At 37.2% G+C, this 6,545-nt stretch overlaps 1 protein-coding gene across 2 annotated transcripts in view; it reads left to right on the top strand.

Annotated features, from left to right (window-relative positions):
• STAG2 (stromal antigen 2) overlaps positions 1–6,545 on the top strand; it is a 134,655-nt gene that overhangs the window by 39,656 nt on the left and 88,454 nt on the right. The gene's annotated exons all lie outside the window — the stretch shown is intronic.

Raw genomic sequence — 6,545 nt, 5'->3', positions numbered from 1 at the left:
CAAAATAGTAATTCAGCACACATTTAATATTAATAATGATATGCTACTAAGGGAAAATATATACTAGAACTAATGTTTTAAGTATTAGGTACCCTTGAAAGTATACTATACTGCAGAGAACTCAAAACTACTTTTTTTTTTTTTTTAGATTTTATTTATTTGCGAGAGAGAGAATGAGAGACAGAGAACATGAGAGGGAAGAGGGTCAGAGGGAGAAGCAGACTCCCTGCTGAGCAGGGAGCCCGATGTGGGACTCGATCCCGGGACTCCAGGATCATGACCTGAGCCGAAGGCAGGTCATTTGAAAATGTAGCTGGGACTAGCTTGCATTGTTCAACTAAGTGCTTTTTTTTTGAAAAGCTAGGTATTTCTTTGGATCCTTGCCATAAAGTTACACAAGCTTTGGTTCATTTTTACCATATTAAATAGATAACAAAATCTGTTTGCCAAAACAAAGTACTTTCAAGTGTAGATATCAATTGTTAGTGGCTTATTTATAAAATTATATTTCAGGGGCACCGGGTGGCTCAATTGGTTAAGCGTCTGACTTTTGATTTCGGCTCAGGTCATGATCTCAGGGTTGTGAGATCGAGCCCTGTGCTTAAGATTCTCTCTCTCCCTCTCCCATCTGCCACCCCCTCCCTCTAAAAGAAAATTATATTTCAAAAGATACCAATAGTTAAGGTCTAAAGTATGCTTGCTCAGTAGAAAGGTATTCTCAAATGTTTGGTGATTTATACAATCTTGTGAATTTATATGATAAAGAAATTGATAAAAGGTTGAAATGTAATTTTTTATTGTAAAAAACTCATGAAATTTACCATCTTAACCTTTTTTTTTAAAGCGATAGATATCGTGAGGGGGGTGGAGGGAGAGAGAGAATCTTAAGTAGGCTCCATGCCCAGCGTGGAGCCCCACACGGGGCTCAGTCTTAACAACTCTGAGATCGTGACCTGAGCCAAAATCAAGAGTCCGGTGCTTAACTGAGCCATCCAAGTGCCTCCCATCTTAACGGTGGACAGTTCAGCAATTACATTGACACTGTTGTGTAACATCTCCAGAACTTTTCATCTTGAAAATCTGAAACTCTGTATCCATTAAACAACTCCCCCTTTCCCACTCCTTTCATCTCCTGGTAAACACCATTCTACTTTCTGTTTCTATGAATTTGATTACTTTAGGTACCTCATCTCAGTGGAGTCATACAGTATTTGTCTTTTTGTGACTGACTGGCTTATTTCATGTAACATAATGTCTTGGAGGTTCATGCGTGTTGTAGCATGTGACAGGATTTCCTTCCTTGTTAAGGATGAATAATATTCCATTGTATGTATACATCTTACTTTGTTTATCCATTCAGCTATTGATGGACATGTGGGCTGCTTCCACCTCTTGGCTATTGTGAACAGTGCTGCTATGAATGTGGGTGTACAAATAATCTTGAGAATCAGCTTTCATTTGTTTTGGATATGTACCTGGAAGTGGGGATTGTTGGATCATATGGTAGTTCCATTTAAGAATTTTTGGGGAACCCCCATAGTGTTTTGCATAGCAGATGCACAGTTTTGCAATCCTACCAGCAGTGCACAAGTGTTCAATTTTTTACACATCTTTGCAGACGCTTGTGTGTATTTTGATTCTAGCCATCTCAGAGGGTATGAGGTGGTATCTCATTGTGGTTTTGATTTGATTTTGATTCAAGTCCTTTAGCCATTTTTTATTTGTGTTACTTGATTTTTTGTTGTTGAGTTGTAGGAATTCTTTATATATTCTGGATATTAACCTCTTACCAGATACATGATTTGCAAATATTTTCTGTAGTTTGCCTTTTCACTATGTTGATTGTGTCCTTTGATGTGTAAAATTTTTGATGTAGTCTCATTTGTCTATTTTTGCTTTTATTACCTGTTTATGGTGTCATATCCAAGAAACCATTGCCGAGTCCAGTGTTATGAGGCTTATCTTCTATGTTTTCTTGTAGAACTCTTATAGTTTTAGGTCTTAGATTTAGGTCTTTAACCCATTTTTAATTAATTTTTGTATATGGTGTGAGATAATGATTGGTTCATCTTCATATTTTGCATGTGGATATCCAGTTTTCCTAGCACCAGTTTTTGAAGAAACTGTCCTTTCCCAATTGAGTGGTCTTGGCACTCTTGTCAAAAATAATTTGGATGTGTATGCAAGGGTTTATTTCTGCCCTCTCCATTCTCTTCTGTTGGGTCTGTATGTCTGTCTTTATGCCAGTAGCACACTGTTTTGATTATTGTAGTTTTGTGATATGTTTTGAAATCAGGAAGTGTGATTCCTCCAACTTTGTTTCCTTTTTTTCCCCCCAGATTATTTGGGTTATTTGTAGTACCTTGAGTTTTATGATGAATTTTTCTGTTTCTGCAAAAAAAAATGCTCTTGAGATTTTGATAGGGATTGCATTGAATCTGTAGATTGTTTTGGGTAGTATGGACATCTTAATAATAACAGTAATCCATTCAGTTTACATAGGGTATCTTTAGACTTATTTGTGTCTTCTTTAATTTCTTTTTTTTCCCTCTAACATTTTATTTTTAAGTAATCTCTACATCCAGTGTTGGGCTCAAACTCATAACCCCGAGACCTAGAGTTGCATGCTCCATTGACTGAGCCAGTCAGGCACCCCAAGTGTCTTCTTTAATTTCATCCAGCAATGTTTTGTAATTTTCAGTATATAAGTCTTCCACCTCCCTTGGTTAGGTTTATTCCTAAGAATTTTTTTGTTTTGGTGCTATTGTAAATAGAATTATTTTCTTAGTTTCCTTTTGGATTGTTCATTGTTAGTGTATAGAAGCACAATTGATTTTTGTGTGTTGACTGTGTATCCTGCAACTTTGCTGAATTTATTCTAATAGGTTGTGTGTGTGTGTGTGTGTGTGTGTGTGAATGTGAAATTTTTGGGGTCTTCTATGTATAAGGTCATATCATCTGCAAACAGATAATTTTACTCCTTCCTTTAAAATTTGGATATCTTTTATTTCTTTTTCTTGCTTAACTGTTTTAGGTAGGACTCCTAATACTATGTTGAATAGAGGTGGTGAGAGCAGGCATCCTTGCCTTATTTCTGATCTTAAAAGGGAAAGTTTTCAGTCTTTTACCATTCAATATAGTATTAGCTGTGAGCTTTTCATAAGTGGCCTTTATTATATTGAAGTACTTTCCTGCTATTCCTACTTAGTTGAGTGTTTTTATCATGGAAAGGTATTGAATTTTATCAAATGCTTTTTCTGCACCAGTTGAGACGATTATGAAATTTTTTGTCCTTCATTCTCTTAATATGGTTCATTGCTTGATTTTCGTGCATTGCACCAGCCTTGCATTCTGGAAATAAATCCCACTTGGTCATGGTGTATAATGCTTAATAATATGCTGTTGAATTTGGTTTGCTAGTATTTTTTGGAGGATTTCTGTATTGGTGTTCATCAGGGATGTTGGTCTGAGGTTTTTCGTAGTGTCGATCTGGCTTAAATTTAACTTTTAAAAAGTCATTTACGGGACGCCTGGGTGGCTCGGTCGTTAAGCATCTGCCTTCAGTCAGGTCATGATCCCAGGAGTCCTGGGATTGAGTCCTGCATCGGGTTCCTTGCTAGGTGGGGAGCCTGCTTCTCCCTCTCCCTCTGCCTGCCACTCCCCCTGCTTGTGCTCTCTCCTTCTCTCTCTCTGACAAATAAAATCTTTAAAAAAATAAAAATGAAAAGTCATTTACATGTTTTAATCTTTAGGAAAGCTAAAGGTTAGAATTTAAATAAATATGGAGTACAATACATAAGACTCTTCTGTCATTGTCTTTGTGTGGAATTACCAAATGAAGAACCATCCTCTTAGATCTGAAATAAGAAATGGGAAGTATCCATACTGATTTATAAACTTCATTGGGAAAGCATATTGGATTTCCAAACTTCAATATGAATATAATTCAAGCCTGTGAATTGTATACTGTGCATGTTAGTAGAAAGTTCAGCAGTTTGTATCAAGTGGATGCTAATGCTAGGTATTTTAATAGGGTGTTATCTAACAGAAATGGAAGGCACAAAAAAATTTAAATATGTAGCATGTATGTTGTGTGTTGTGGTCATACTAAAATGACAGAAATTTTGTGCTTACTAGTAGTAACTGCAATTTTAAATTTTAATAATTTTTTAAAGATTTTATTTGAGAGAGAGAGTGAGAAAGCACAAGCAGGGCCAGGGGCAGAGGGAGAAGCAGACTCCCCACTGAGCGGGGAACAGGACATGGGGCTCACATGGGGCTCGATCCCAGGAGGCTAGGATCATGACCTGAGCCTAAGGCAGACGCTTAACCGCTGAGCCATCCAGGCGCCCCACAATTCTAAATTTTATATTAAAATTTCCCATTATCCTCCATAAAGTCTTTTAGCTTGTTTACACTTTGCTTTTATTGTTTATTGTTATTAACTTAGTTGTTTTATTGTTGTTATTGTTACTATCTTAATTACAATTGTATCTCCATCTTCCTGTGAATTAGTAATAAACACTCAGTATTTCATTTAGATAACTTTTTGTACACCTTGAATAAATAAATGTGAAATTTTGATGTAATCTGAGAATATGTGAAATAAAAATTTGGATTTCCCTTGAAACCGAGGCTGAAAATCCAGTAGATGTTTTCACCTACTTTGCTATGAAATCTGTCTTGATATCTGCTATTGCTTAAAGTCTGCCAGTGAGCCAGCGGTGCCCAATGTGAAGTGGGCTTGATGGTAATAATGCACTGTGCTTATATTAATGTTGTATACCATTTACAAGTGTTCACACATGAATTTAGCTCATGGTTGTATATTTGATTTTCAGATCTGGATATTCATTTATACCAGCTAATTGGGTCTCACCTCTGAAATGTTGATAGCCGCTACACCCAGTTGTAATTATCACTGTTTATTCATGATGTCTTAACATACAGAAAGTTATGTCAGTGGGGGCATATATATTTTTTAAATTAACTGCAAAAAGCTGAATATGGTATTCTGGTATAAGTGAGATGAAGAGTGATCATTGACAGTATTTTTAAAAATTATTCATGATTTAGCTATTGACCTTGGCAGACTGAGATAAGATTTTAAGGTGTTAGTATATGATAAAACAAATATTTTATCTCTTTTGATATTTAGCTTGATATTTATTTAGTATTTATATGTTTTGATATTTATGAAAATCAACTGCAGCTTGTTAGGGCACACTGGGGAAGCAGCAGACTTGGAATTGGATAGTTGAGGGCGCCTGGGTGGCTCAGTTGGTTAAGCGACTGCCTTCGGCTCAGGTCATGATCCTGGAGTCCCGGGATCGAGTCCCACATCGGGCTCCCTGCTCGGCGGGGAGTCTGCTTCTCCCTCTGACCCTCCTCCCTCTCATGCTCTCTGTCTCTCATTCTCTCTGTCTCAAATAAATAAATAAAATCTTTAAAAAAAAAAAAAAGGAATTGGATAGTTGATACATGTCCAGTATATCAGGTATGATATGATGTCCAGTGTCTAGCAGCAGCCAGTGCCAGTATGGTAGACAGATGAGAGGAGGTTGTGGCATTCAGATGAGGGCAACTGGAGAGACAGAGAGAGACTGTTTTTAGAGTTTAGGGGCAGGAATCCAGTTCCTGGGATGGGGTTGGTAGATAATTTATAGCAAGAACAAAGTAGAGTATTGATCCTGGGATGACTCAGGCACAGGGTACAACTGAGTATAGGGTGAAAGAGTAGTGGGTCTGCAGGAATAAGGCAGAACCCTTTTCTTATCTCCCTCTTCTCCCCACCCCAAACCACAACTGGTAGTACTCATTTGTTGACAAGTTCAGGAGTGGCATGCTAAATTTTCTACAGAAATCAGAACTGATAGTCGAGATCTGGGGCAAGCTGAGTATGTAGGTTGGGCCAGGTTATTCTAATTGTGTTTAAGACTGGAGTCCTATTTGGAAAGTATTGGGGGAATGTGGGTAGACAAGGAAACGAGGAAGATTGCTGAGCACCTACTATCACATACTTAAAAATAGGAGGGGAACAGGTGGATGTTTCCAGTTCTGTCTGGCTTTCCTTTCTGGCAATGTGTAGTGATGCCATATCTGTGCCCCAGCTTGCTCCTTCCCTTCTTCCTGAAAGTAGAAATTGTTTCAGAAGTGTTGTGGCGTTAGTTGTGTTCAATTTGTCTATTTAGTTACTTGAGAAAGTCTTTTTACTTTTGGCCTCCTGCCTTCCTTCTGTATATTATTTTTTAAGTTTGTAAGGGCAGATATTTGACCTGTCAGTTAGTTAGAAAATGTAGACAAGGTAATTAATTCTCTTGAGTATGCAGATTTCTTCCAGTACCATTTCCAGGTTACCTTTTCCTGTGCTAGAGCAGGTGCTACCATTAGAAATTCTTTTTTTTTTTTTTTTTTGCAAGTCTCTCTTTTATTTTTATTTATTTTTAAGATTTTTATTTTTAAGTAATCCCTATACCCAACATGGGACTCAAACTACCATTAGAAATTCTTAAGGACTCCATCCAGGCTTATGGAAATGAAAATAT

Source organism: Neomonachus schauinslandi, chromosome X (genome assembly GCF_002201575.2).
Source record: "Neomonachus schauinslandi chromosome X, ASM220157v2, whole genome shotgun sequence".
Classification (NCBI taxonomy): Eukaryota; Metazoa; Chordata; class Mammalia; order Carnivora; family Phocidae; genus Neomonachus; species Neomonachus schauinslandi.
This window is presented reverse-complemented; position numbering and strand designations above follow the sequence as displayed.